The sequence below is a fragment of the Helianthus annuus genome, chromosome 3 (genome assembly GCF_002127325.2).
Source record: "Helianthus annuus cultivar XRQ/B chromosome 3, HanXRQr2.0-SUNRISE, whole genome shotgun sequence".
Taxonomy (NCBI): Eukaryota; Viridiplantae; Streptophyta; class Magnoliopsida; order Asterales; family Asteraceae; genus Helianthus; species Helianthus annuus.
The window spans coordinates 136074644-136087968 of NC_035435.2; the positions used below are offsets into that span (position 1 = coordinate 136074644).

At 44.3% G+C, this 13325-nt stretch overlaps 2 pseudogenes; both read left to right on the forward strand.

The window, feature by feature from the left end:
• LOC118490760 lies at nucleotides 1-179 on the forward strand (annotated as a pseudogene).
• Nucleotides 180-1834: 1655 nt separating this feature from the next.
• Nucleotides 1835-1957, forward strand: LOC118490769 (annotated as a pseudogene).
• Nucleotides 1958-13325: the final 11368 nt, after the last annotated feature.

The window sequence follows — 13325 nt, forward strand, 5'->3', positions numbered from 1 at the left end:
ATACCTTTCTCGGCCTTTTGGCTAAGATCAAGTGTAGTATCTGTTCTTATCAGTTTAATATCTGATATGTGGGCCATTGGCTCACTTGATATTAATCTTATTTTTTATGGGGAAAGACCCAACACAATAGCTTGCTATTGGGGTCTTTGAGCGTCTTGCCTTGGCCTGGCGCACCCCTCCAAACCATAGTTTATATTTTCTTACCTTTTTGTTATAATGCTTTCTGTAAATTTCATATGAAGTTTGAGGTTGGCAGTCTGCTATTTTTTAAAATGTTATTAAAATGAGTTTGGGTTATTGTTTTTCAAGTGTTGGAATTGAAGATGATGAACATGTCTTTTATTGATCCTTGTTATGCTACACAAAGTATGTGAGAACAGAGAAGAGATACGCCCGTCCCTTTCAGGAGACATTTATCTTGAATCCCACGTATTAGAATAAGTCCATATCACTTTACCATATTTTTTTGAATTGATTTGTAAACAGAGGTGAGGAACTGGTGGAATGAGTGATCTAGTTCACCGTGCCTTGCTACAGTTTCTTTTAAATAAATACTGGTCATTCTATCCAATGACTATGACTATCAGATTAGCAAAAAATGATAACTTTCAGTTAGTGAAAAAAAATCACCCACATGACGTTAAAAAAGTAGGTGTTTTTGGCAAGTTTTTGACCAAACTCATAGAGTAATTTGCAACCACTTCCACATATATGACAACTGAGGAAAACTTAGCTTTTCATGTCTAATGGTATGAGCACAAGCCAGATAACTGACGTAACGTCTTCTCGCTTCATTTTAGCTGTATCTTTTCATTTTTCTCTTATCTCAATTTTTAACCAGTTGACCCGTTTGATGCTCAAACTGCAAGGATTTACCGTCATTTGTTTCTAATCACACATAACATATTATACTCAATTGTTTCTGAACTCCATATTTTGGTCGAAACACATTTTGGATGTTGTTTTTAGCAAGTTCTAGTCATTTATGTATTACCTCAACATATGTTTAACTAGGCAGTAAGTAACATGTAGTCTGTTCTGTGACACATTTATTCCAAGTTCTACAAAGATTGTGGATCATGAAATATATGGACTTTCAGCCTTATTTATTGTTTCTTGGCTTACCCGCCTTATGAGATTGCTTACAACATCATGCTAATAATTTTACTGATAGTATTCATCTCATTCAAGGACCTGATTGTTCTGGCATATATGTAAACCAGGTTGTTCTTATTTATTGTTTCCGGAGCATGGTTGCCCTGCAGTTTTAGTCTTCCGTTTCCATACCATTGTTTAGTTTGGCAGGCTATTAATCAAAATTCTTGTAATGGATTTTGCTTATCTTGTAATCAATTCTCAACATGCAGAATATTCTTACAGTACAATCCTTTTGAATTCAAATGAGTATATAACAAGTTAGAATCATGATTGGGATGTACTGACTTTTAGAAGTTATCTGTTTAAGCTAAACATAGCTGGTATTAGTCTGGTAGATAAGGGTTCTTACTTAGAACATCAATCAAAGCACATTCAGTCTTCCTAGCAGAATATTCAGTTGACAGATCTGTACTAAGGCAGTGTAACTTGTATGTATCCCACTTAAATTTTCTAAACAATAACATGATATTGAGTTTGAAAACTTATTAAGGTGCCTTAATAAAGAGTGGTGATTAAGTATCCATTAATTGTTGAACACTTTGTGATATTAAATTCTGGGAGGTGAAACTGAAAACTATTATGAAATTTAGTCTATGACAGTCCCACATCGGCTGAGTGAAGAATACATATATGAAGAGACAGCAGACATAAACAGCAGTCCAAGTAGAAGAAAAGTATACCTTTCTCGGCCTTTTGGCTAAGATCAAGTGTAGTATCTGTTCTTATCAGTTTAATATCTGATATGTGGGCCATTGGCTCACTTGATATTAATCTTATTTTTTATGGGGAAAGACCCAACACAATAGCTCTAAACTATTTTTTTTATTTTTTATTTTTTGTTATAGGTAAGGGAAGAAAGTCTTGAGTGAGAACTGAAGGACTATATATTAAAGGTGGGGATGATTTGTACTCTTTGTTATTTGCTTTATTCCATATCTACAGAATTAGTCCTTTTTCTTTGGTAAATTCAGATATAATGAATGCTTCATTTTACCTGCAGAATTGTTGACTTTTATGGGATTCAATTAAATCTTGTCTAGGATGTTCTCAATATACATAAGGTGCAATACTGTCTTCTTTTTGGATCACGTGTTAGTTTTCTTGGTGCATCAGTTATCAGGCTTGTAATCAAATATGCGATTCCATCTTGCCGTCAAGACGTTTTGTTAATAATGATTGCTTTTGACGGACATTCGATGTAAAAGGGCGTGAAAAACAAACTTTGGAGATATTTGGTTTCTAAGTTTGTGTATCGTTTGGCAAATTTGGATATCCGGTTTCATTAAAAACAGTTTACAGTGATCGTTCTGCATAGCCATCACAATAGTTTAGAGAAATAATTATTATGTTTATTGACAAGAGTTAGCAACACTAACGCTTCCTGAGTTTCATTAAATGAGAGAAAAGAAAAGATTTGGAAAGAAATAATTTTTTGTTGTATTCCAGAGTTTAATTAAAGAAGAGAAAATGAGAGATTTTTTTGTCTAAAATTAATCTTTCCAATTTGGAAAGAAACAGAGAGAAAAGAAAAGAAAATAAGAGAATCATTTCTTTTCTCTCCTTAGTTTAACTCGCGAACACAGTGTAAGGTCTTTTGAGTTACTAGTGGCAGCCAGCTGCTGGCCACATGTTTATATTTTTCTTAAATTTACGCAAATGATTTGATGGTCCAAACCTCTAGGTGGTAAATGGAGGATTTGATTAACCCAGCTACCCGTTTTCGACCGCCAGCGACGAACTTTCAGGAATTGATTTTCCATTTTTGAACAACTATTGATTGGATTCTTTTCCATTTTCCTGACCTTTGCTTTAACTTTTTTCTTTTTTTTTTGCCTTCTCTTCTTATTTCCATCCCTTTTATTTTACTAATTCACTAAAACTTTAATATTCTAACATTAAATTTCTTTTATTTGTTTTTCTAACATACGTTTTATAAACGAAAATATAGCCGGTACTGCGATTCAAACCGGAGTCTATTCGCTATAACACAAAACCTTTAACCAACTAAGAAGGTAACTTTTCCATGTATTTTCTTAATAGTTTTTCCTTTTTTAACTCAAAGTAAATGTATTTAATTCATCATATTCTTTTAATATTAAGACATCTTTCAAATGTTTTGCTATCACTATATGGTTAGTGTTGGCATTTTAACCGAGCAATGTTGGTACCAGTGTTGGTTCTACAGAAATCGTTACCAATATACGCTATTTTTTATCGATGTCAAATCGTTACCAATATACTAATCAAAACCCTTGATTATCAATACACAAGTGCAGATACAAGTGTAAATCAATGGTCATGATTTGATGATGAAAGTACACTAGTGTAAATAGAAAACAAAAGAAAAACTAAAGTAACCGCACGTCCTTTGCGGTTACCTCGTTGCTTGGCATTGTTGGCCACGAATGTGGGAACAATGTTGGGTACTTGTGTCATCGTTGGCCATGTTTGGTCGAACAATGTGAATCTGGATAATGGTCAAATAAACATGGTCATAGGCATGGTAATGCCCACCATTGTTTATTCTATTCGTCGTACAAGTAGGGTAACAAAGTCATAAGCAGACTTGTTACCGTTGTTCGGCCGCTTGTTGTTCGACGAGATCTCGTATGAGTACTGGGAATCTCGTCTGCACCTCTTCCTTAGCCACTTTCCTTCACGCTCCAATACGGAGGAGTTTTCCTTGAAGTAGCTTCGTTCATCTATGTGATGACTTAGTTGTGGCTCTTCCGTAGCAACCGTTTGCGGAAGCTATGGTTGTGTCCGCAGTGACTCATGAGTGTCTGCGGTTTGTCACCCCATCCTCGCTTGAAGCGGGTGTGTTGCTCGGATGTGGCTCTTGAAGGATCAGGAGTCAGGGTTGCTGATGTGCGTGCACGTATATTCCCTTCCTTCTTCTCGTTGAAGAAGTTGTTTATGCACCCTCTGTGGTTGTGAACCAGACAGGAGGGATTTGAAGCTTGAAGAGAATGAAGGTAATGCGGTTTACCTGTTTCTGAGATGCGGTTCAGTCCAAAGAACAACGCTGGTTCTGAGTATCTGACACACCTGAACGGGCTCGTGTGTGTCATCTCCGCATATTCCACGTGTGCTCGTGGGTAGCGCGGATAGGTATTATACCCCCTTATAGTGTAGAGATATACATTTTTTGCCTATTTTTAGGGGTATGTAAAAAAACGACATGCGGTATGGGTTACGGTGTGGTGTACCAGAAAAACCGCATGTCGCTTATAATTAGGATAATATAGTCGCTTTTTGTTGCATACGTGGCTGATCACACGTGTGAGTTGGTAGAAGTTGGTGAGATCTTTCAGGCATGTGCTGAAATGAAAGGACATTTGCACTGCCCGAGGCATTAAATGCGCTGTAGCAAGGAGTGTAAACGTCTCTCTTGTCAGGCGCGTGGGTGGCCACGCGCGCGTGATAACCGTCAGCGGAACTGTTGCTGTACACGTGTTGCCGCATAATTGGTCCTTTTTGAACGTGATGATTCGTTTTCTCCCTCCGCATTAATTGCGATGAGTATATAAGGGGAAACCGTTCGTGGTTTCCCCTCACTTGCTCGAAATTTCAAAAAATTTTCCGGTGAGAGAAACATTTCCTTTGTCTTCTTCGAAGAGATTTCCTGAACTTCCGGTGAGGTATTTTGAGTTTTTAGTGTTCATCTTCTATATTTCTAATGGCTAAACCATCGAATCCACACAATGTGGAGGGTGAGAACCCTGAACAGCCGGTAGTGGCGGCTGATGAAGACGAAGATGATGACGGTGATGCTCTCGGTGGTGGGTTACCGGTGTTGAAATGGTCGAGGGGTGGTTTTCAGAACTTAATGGCCACCGTACAAATGGCTGATGATTGGAAAGCCACTTACCCACCAGAGGGGGACACCGGTGCCGATGCTCCGGCCGATAATATTACCTTGTGGGCAGATTTTTTCACCGAAGGCAACCTTCGGTTGCCGGTGACGGTGTGTGTTGCGGAGGTGTTGGAGTACTATCATCTCCATATCTCCCAACTTAGTCCATTCGGGATGTTCCGAATCAGGAACTTTGAGTATACCTTTCGTGCCCATGGCTTGGCCATCACTGTTGAGAATTTCCGGCGGTTTTACCAGTTGACGGTGAACACCGGTTTTTTTTCTTTTACTCAACGTCATGGGAGTTTAAAGTTGATGACACCTCCCAAGGGTGTGACCCATTGGAAGATGAAATTCTTCTACGTTAAAGCCTGCACGGTATACGCCAATATGACTTTCCGGGATGTCAATATTGGTGTCACTGATGAGGATATTCCTGTTGCCACCGCGAAGACTGTGGACTGGTTCTCTAGGCTACGGCCTATTGAACTCAAGAAGTTAGACAACAACCAGCTGTGGGTGTTGCGGATGATGCTTACTAGGCCGGACAGGAAGGCAAGGCCCGTTCTGCGGGAAAAGAGTGTTGGTAAGCCTGTTATTCCTTATTGTTTTCCTTGCTTCATTATCCTTGTAGTAATATGCATGTGTTGTATCAGAGACTGCGGTTGGTCTGTGGAGAATGTTTGAGCCCGATTTCGAGGGCAAAGTTGAGCTGATTCCGGTTGACCTACGGGAAGGTTTTAATCTAGAAATTGTTGGCAACTTCCGCGTACCCAAACGTGATGTGTTGAAGGCACATGTGCCAGAAGGCGCAAAAGGTATTTTCTAAGTTGTACTTGTTTTCCAAGTTCACCCTTTGTAATTTGTTTGCTTGATTTCTCCAATGCAGCTATCCTTGCGGACTTGGGGAAGTTTGAAAAGCGCATCCCCAAGAAGCATGTGGAGAGGAAGCAGGTGAAGAAAACCACGCGGGGTCGTGGTAAGGAGAAGACTGAGGGCTCAGTTGCCCCCCCTCCGGTGTCTCAGGCCGCAGGTACCTATCGATCTTGTTATCGCAGATATAACGATTACGTGGTAGTATCTGATACCCTTGAGGGTTTGGGTGTTCTAGGTAGTGATGCGGCTGCGGGTGGAACCGCTGCGGGCCCCCCGTTGTTGGTAAGAAGAGAGAACTAGAGCAAAAGGCTGCTGGTGGTGGTGAATTGAAGCGTCGGAAGCTGCAGTCTAAAAGAGCTGCTCCGGCGCAAAAGAAACCTGCGGTTGTTGCTGGTGAGTATAACTTTTTTCAGTGTTTTGCATGCACAACTTGTTGATTAATAGTTATTGCTTTCTTTGCATTGCAGAACCACAAGATGCAGGATTTTCTTTCTTTGATGCTCCTTTGTCTCCCTCGCATACCGCAGCTGTGGACGCGGGGGTGCCAAAGGAGCCTGCGGCACCTTTTGTTGAGGTGATTCCTGAGCCCACCGTGTAGGTGGAGAAGACGGTGGAGAAGACTGCTTCCCAGATTTTTGATACTGTGGATTCCTCCAACAACCTGATCAGCCCAACTGATGGCGATGTGTTGGACTTGAGGTTTTCGGATGCTGGGAAGCAGAAGTTGGATGCTGAGCCGCAGAAATCTCCAACTGCGGAGAAGGTTTCTGGTTCTGCATCCGGGGGTGCGGGTTATGAAGGACCTCCAATTCAGCCTGGAGAGTCTGAGCTGGAGTACTATTACCGCACGTACACCCCGGAGCGGAGTACGAGTTATCATCGACCCCCCTGGACTGTTTTGCAGGGGGATGATATTTCCAATAATCCTTCTTCATGCAAGGAAATTTTGGGTGGTCTGGGCACCCCGTTTGAAGTTGATCGCGCTCGTGCCGCATCCCCTGAACTTCGCATCAACCAACTCTCCACCATGCTTGTGGGGAGTTCCATAGTGGCAAATGCCATTATGGAAGACTATAAGTTGTTGAGCCGGAGGGAGGAAGAAGCTGCGCGGATGCGGGCGGAGGCTGAGAAGTTGGTTAGGGCTGCTCGCGCTGGTGCGGAGCAGCTTGAAAAAGACAAGGCTGCTTTTGAGAAGCATAAGCAGGCTGAGGAATGGGCTGCGACTGCCGAGCTTAAACAGGTGCATACTCTTGCCAAGTTACTTTCTGAGGAGCGTAAAAGTTGGAAAGAAACCCTTTCTGCTGAGCGCAAGAAATGGAAAGAATCTTGGGCTAAACAGAATGAAAATCTGTTTCGTGCTCGTCAGGAGTTGGCCAATCTGAAGGCCGCAAATGCTGCTTTGGCCAAGGAGAAGGCAGCGGCTGAGGCAGTTGCAGGCAGGGCTAAGGAAGATGAGGCCCGGACCGCGAAGGCTCTTGAAGAGGCCAAGAAAGCGGGGGCTCATGTTGCTAATGCCCTTGATGAGGCGAATGCTGACCGCACTCGCCTAAACCAAACTGTTGTGAGCCTCCAGGTATAAGTTGCTTTTTCTGTGTTTATTTTTCCTTCTGCCTTTTGAGAATGTTTACTGATGTCGTGTAAACTGTTTCTTGCTTTTGAAAGGCTGAGGTTCAGACCCGGGAGGTCGCGGTTACAGACCTCACAGCCCGCGTGACTGTAGCGGAAGAGCGGGCTAATGCTGCTGTTGAGGCCAGAGATGCTCTGACTTCTTCGTTCCACCAACTGGAGGCTGACCGTGAGTGGATGCGGAGTCATGGCATTGCACATGTAAGTATTTCGTGACTTTGTATCAAAAGTAGACCACATGATGACCTTATTATTCTTTTGTTGCAAATTGTTCAGGCCATCATGGATGCTCCTGAAACCGCAACCGGCATAGACTTGATCAAACAGCGTGCTCGTGACGCTGGTTTCAAAGCTGGTTATAGTCGCTGTGTCGGTCATATAAACATCATGTCCAAAGGCGGCTATACTGACCAACGGTCCGGGTTCCGTGACGTGGACACCGAAGCGCTTCTTGATGCGGCCGTTGCCTCCTTTTATGATACGTCTCTTTCTTGTGTGGAGAAACTGGACGAATGTTTAGAGGCCGCGGATTATGTGGACCGGTTGCGGATGCTATATGCCGATGCGGAAGAGGAGAGTCCTGTTGGTGGCGGCCAAGATGGCGCGGGTTCCAGTGGTACAAAATAGGACTTAGGTTGGCCTGTGTACCCCTTTTTTGTTTTCCTCTTGTATATGTTGGAAACTTTATGTAAATCCGTTATGCACCGCGTGGGTGCCTGAATTTTTTGAATATAAAGTTTGTTGTTCAATTTGTACAAGTGTTTTTACTTCTTGCATGATTGAACGTATGTATGCGGAACTCTACCCATTGTGAATGGGGTTGAGTATACTCTATACCTTTGTCGTATGAGTATGAGTCAATTCCGTCATTTGCCCCATTATGGTTTTAGAATTGTGTAAGTTTTGTAAAAACTTGTATATCTGGAACTCTACCCATTTGTGAATGGGGTCAAGTATACTCTATACCTTTGTCGTATGAGTATGAGTCAATTCCCTTGTTTACCTTATTAGGGTTTAGGAATTGTGTAAGTGTTGTAAAACTTTGTCTATCCAGCTGGATAGACACTTAATATTCTGCCTTTTGCAGGCTTATTACAATATTTGTGTGTGGTTAGCACTTTGCGTGGGTATCGCGAATGAAGATTTTGCCAATCTGTTTTTGCGGATACCGCAAAGTGGAACACACATTTGTAATAGTAGTAACAAACAATATTGCATTGAATTGCTCGTTTATTTATTTGCAAATGGCCTGCGGCCCGATAGGTTACATGAAAATGTAAAAACATGGCTTACATGTAACAGCGTCTAAGCTGTTGTGCATTCCATGTACGTGCGATAAGTTCGCCTTCTAATGTTTGTAATTTATACGTCCCTTTGCCCAAGACCTCATTTATGAGGTAGGGTCCTTCCCACTTTGGGGCAAGTTTCCCTGGGCGTTCAGCATTAGATGCCTCGTTGTCGCGGAGTACGTAGTCTCCTGGGTTGAAAGTACAAACGCGGACACGCGAGTTGTAGTACTTTTCCAGTTTGGATTTGTACTTAGCCTCGTTGATGGCAGCGTTTTCTCGCCTCTCTTCCAAGAGGTCTAAGTCAATCCTGCGTTCCATACTGTTGTCTATTTTTTCAATAGCCAACATTCTGGGTGAAGGGAGGCCTACTTCCGCGGGGATCACCGCTTCTGAGCCGTAAACTAGGCTGAAAGGTGTCTCCCCGTTGCTCGTTTTTGGGCTTGTGCGGTGAGCCCATAAGATGCTTGGGAGTTCGTCAACCCAAACACGTCTGGCTGTTCCCAATCGTGCTTTGATGCCTTCGACAAGACTTTTATTGATACTCTCGACTTGGCCATTCCCTTGCGGGTGTGCCACGGATGAGAATACGTGCTCAATATGCAGTTCTTCTAACCATTTTTGGAATTCGTCGGCAGCAAAGTTGGTGTTGTTATCGGTGACGATGCACATTGGTAGACCGAAACGGCAGATGATGTGTTCCCATATGAACTTTCTTGTTATCATAGCAGTGGTCGAGGCGAGCGGTTTTGCCTCTACCCATTTTGTGAAGTAATCAACCGCTACTATGATAAATTTGACCGCACCTGGTGCGTCTGGGAAGGGTCCGACCACATCGATTGCCCATTTCTGGAAGGGCCATGCGGTGGTGACCGGGACCAGGTTGTTCTTGGGGCGCAAAGTTTTTGGAGCATGTCGTTGACAGTTAATACATTTGCGCAACTCTTTGACGGCGTCCAGGTGCATGCCGGGCCAGTAATACCCAGCATTCATGATTTTGGCCACTACCATGCGTGGTCCTGCGTGTATGCCGCACATACCCTCGTGTATCTCTCTGATGAGGTATGTGGCATCCTGGGGGTTGACGCATCATAGGAGTGGCCCTAGGTATGATTTGCGGTATAAGATACCGTCTCCCATTTGATAATGGCACACTTTGTATTGTAGCTTGCGTGCCTCTGACTTGCTTTCGGGAGTCACACCTGATTGCAAATATGCAATAATTGGTGTCATCCAAGATGTTGTGCCGTATTGGATGACGTTGACCTGGCGCAGGGGTATTGAAGGATTTTGTAAAATTTCGATGCGTATCTCCTTTGCCAGGTGTTGGAAGCTGGTGGATGCGAGTTTTGAGAGTGCATCTGCGGATTTGTTTTCACTTCTATTAATATGTCGGATATTAAATGAAGTGAACTTTGATGTTAGTTGCAGGGCTTGCTCGAGGTAGAGGATCATGATATCCCCCTTTGCGGCATAGTCGCCGCGTATCTGTCCTGCAACCAACAAGGAGTCGACGTGTGCTTCCAGATGTTGTACGCCGAGTTTGACTGCTAAACGTAATCCTGCCAGTAGGGCCTCATATTCTGCCTCGTTATTTGTGCTTTTGAAATCGAGGCGTATTGCATATGTAAGTTCTTAGCCATCAGGGCTGACGAGTCGCAGACCTGTGCCTGCACCTTCCTCGTTGGAGGCACCATCAGTAAAAAGTGCCCATATCTCCGAGGAAGCTGGTGTTGGCGTAGGATTTTGTGCTGCTTCGCATTCTTGAATGCGATCGGCCGGTACCTCGGCGGCAAAATCAGCTAAGACTTTGCCTTTAATCGCGGGACGCGGTTTATAGTTCAGTGTGTGCGCGCCCAGCTCGATTGCCCATTTTGCTAATCTCCCAGAAATGTCAGGTTTGGATAGGATTGGGCCGATCCTGTAATTAGTTAGCACCGTGATGACATGGTTCGCGAAGTAGCGTCGCAACCGTCGTGATGCGTGCACTAGCGCTAATACCAATTTTTCCATTATTGAGTACCTTGTTTCTGGGTCGTTGAGCATCTTGCAGATGTAATAGATGGGTGTTTGGACCCCCTCGCGCTCCACTATCAGTACCGCACCTACCGCGTTGTGTGCGGCAGATAAGTATAATATGAGTGGTTCACCCTTGCGTGGTGCGGTTAGAGTTGGGAGTTGTATCAAACACTCCTTCATTTCCCGGAAAGCATTTTCGGCCTCTTCGGTCCACTAAAATTGTTCTTTCTTTAAACAGTTCCGCAGGGTTTTGATGAAAGGATATGACTTAGCTGCATGGTTGGCTAAGAATCTATTCAGTGCGGCTAACCTGCCGGCCAGCCGTTGCATTTCTTTCATCGTTGAAGGCGATGGCATGTGCTCGATCGCCTGAACTTTCTCCGGGTTTACCTTGAATCCATCTTTGGTGACGATGAATCCAAGGAATTTGCCTTCTTCCATTCCAAACGAGCATTTCCCTATATTGAGCTTTATGTTAACGCTTCACAGAGTCTGGAATGTTCTTTCAATATCAGTGAGCATGGTGTCTTCCTCCATGCTCATGACGACTAGGTCGTCCATGTAGATTTCGACACTTTTGCTTATTTGCCCGCGGAAAGTGTCGTTCATCAGTTTTTGTTAAGTTGCGCCCGCGTTGCGCAACCCAAACGGCATTTTTGTGTAACAGTAATTCCCGGTAGGAGTGCGGAATGCCGTTTTGTCCTCATACTCGATTGCCATTTGTACCTGGTGGTAGCCTTTGTAGTAATCGAGGAAACACTTCCATCTGAATGGTGCGAGGTTGTCGACTTTTTCGTCGATTTCCGGAAGTGCGTAACAATCCTTGGGACAGGCTTTGTTGAGATCTTTGTAATCGACGCACATGCGCCAGCCCCCGGATGGTTTCTCTACCATGACTGGGTTAGATAACCAAGTCTGGTATTTAACTTCCCGCAGAATGCCTGCGGAGAGCAGTTCTTCGACCTGCTCTTGCATCGCCTGGTTTTTAGCGGATCCAAGGTGGCGTTGGCCTTGGATCACCGGCTTGATACCTGGCATGGTATTCAAGTGATGTTGCGCGATATCACGTGGGACCCCCGTCATGTCTGCGGGTGTCCACGCGAAAATGTCTTGATTCCTGAAGAGAAGCTGCTTCAGGTGCGCTTTGGTGGTCGGGGACAAGGCGTGACCCAATGTAACCTTTTGCTCTGGGTATCTTGCGTTGAGAACCCATTTTTCTGGTTGGTTGTTGGGGGTAGGCCTTGCTATCTTGGTCGGACGTATTTCGTCCGACATCATGACGTCTCTGCGTGCGTAGATTATCGCGACCCCCGTTTCGGTTGGAAAACCGACTGCAGAGTGGGGTACGGACGTAATCATATTGAAATCACCTTGGGATTCTCTCCCAAGGAGCACGTCATATTTGGAGGTATGAGGTAAAACAATGAAGTTTACCTCTTCTGTTCGTGTGTGCCTTCCGCTGGTAAGGCGCACAGGAAACGTAATTTGGCCGAGGGGAAAGACAGTTTCCCCTGCGAACCCGGCCAAGGGTAGTCCACTGCTTGCAACCGATCTTTGTCCTCCTGATCGAACTGGTTGAAGCATTGCTCATAGATGATATCGGAAGTACTGCCCGGGTCAATGAATAAACGCTCGGTGCAGTAATGAGCCAGTTGTCCTGTAATAACGACGGCGCGCCTGTCGCGCGGTCCGCCTCGGACTTTTGGAAAGACGACTTGCTCGTCTTTCCAGTCATTGTCCGGTCTTCTCGCCGCTTTGTGCGGCCTTCCTTTGCCTCCATTGATCATGTGGGTTGAGGCCACATACATGGTCTTCTTCCCTGAGGAGGTGCCTTCGCCATGAGGGGTGATGCGCTTGGTGGGTTTTTGCCCACCAGGCAAAAGATGTTGCAGTTTCCCCTCTTTTAAGGCTCGTTCAATCTCCAGCCGGAGACTGATGCAGTTGTTTGTGGTGTGGCCTGAGTCCTTGTGGTACTCACAATAGAGTTTGAGATCCTGATTTTTCTTGGACTTCATCGGTTGGGCCGGTCGCAAGAGCTGTGCGTCCGTAAGAAGGACTTCGCTTGGCGACGCAGTGATTTCGGTCCAGTTGCGGTCCCGAGAATCTTTCTTTTGCGCCCGTTTGTCCCGTTGGGGATTGTAGTTCCTTGGGTCAAACGGGTTGGTCCGCTGTCACACCCCGATTTCCACGTGTATCACCGGTGGGCCCGGTGGGGGATTATCGTGACGTAGTTGGCAACAATATAGTCAAACCACAATATATAAATACACAGCGGAAGCATAAAGATAAATATGATTCAACCATTTACTGGAATATCAAATGTGTCACAAGTAGTTGAATAGTATCCACAGGAGGGATCAAAATAAATAAAAATGTTGTTCAACAGATAAGACATCAAGCTTGCGAGACTTCTTAAGATGCTAAGGAGCTAATGCCAGCCGATTACGTGTAGTACCTGCACTTAATCTTTTTGGGAAAATACGTCAGTTTACACTGGTAAATAC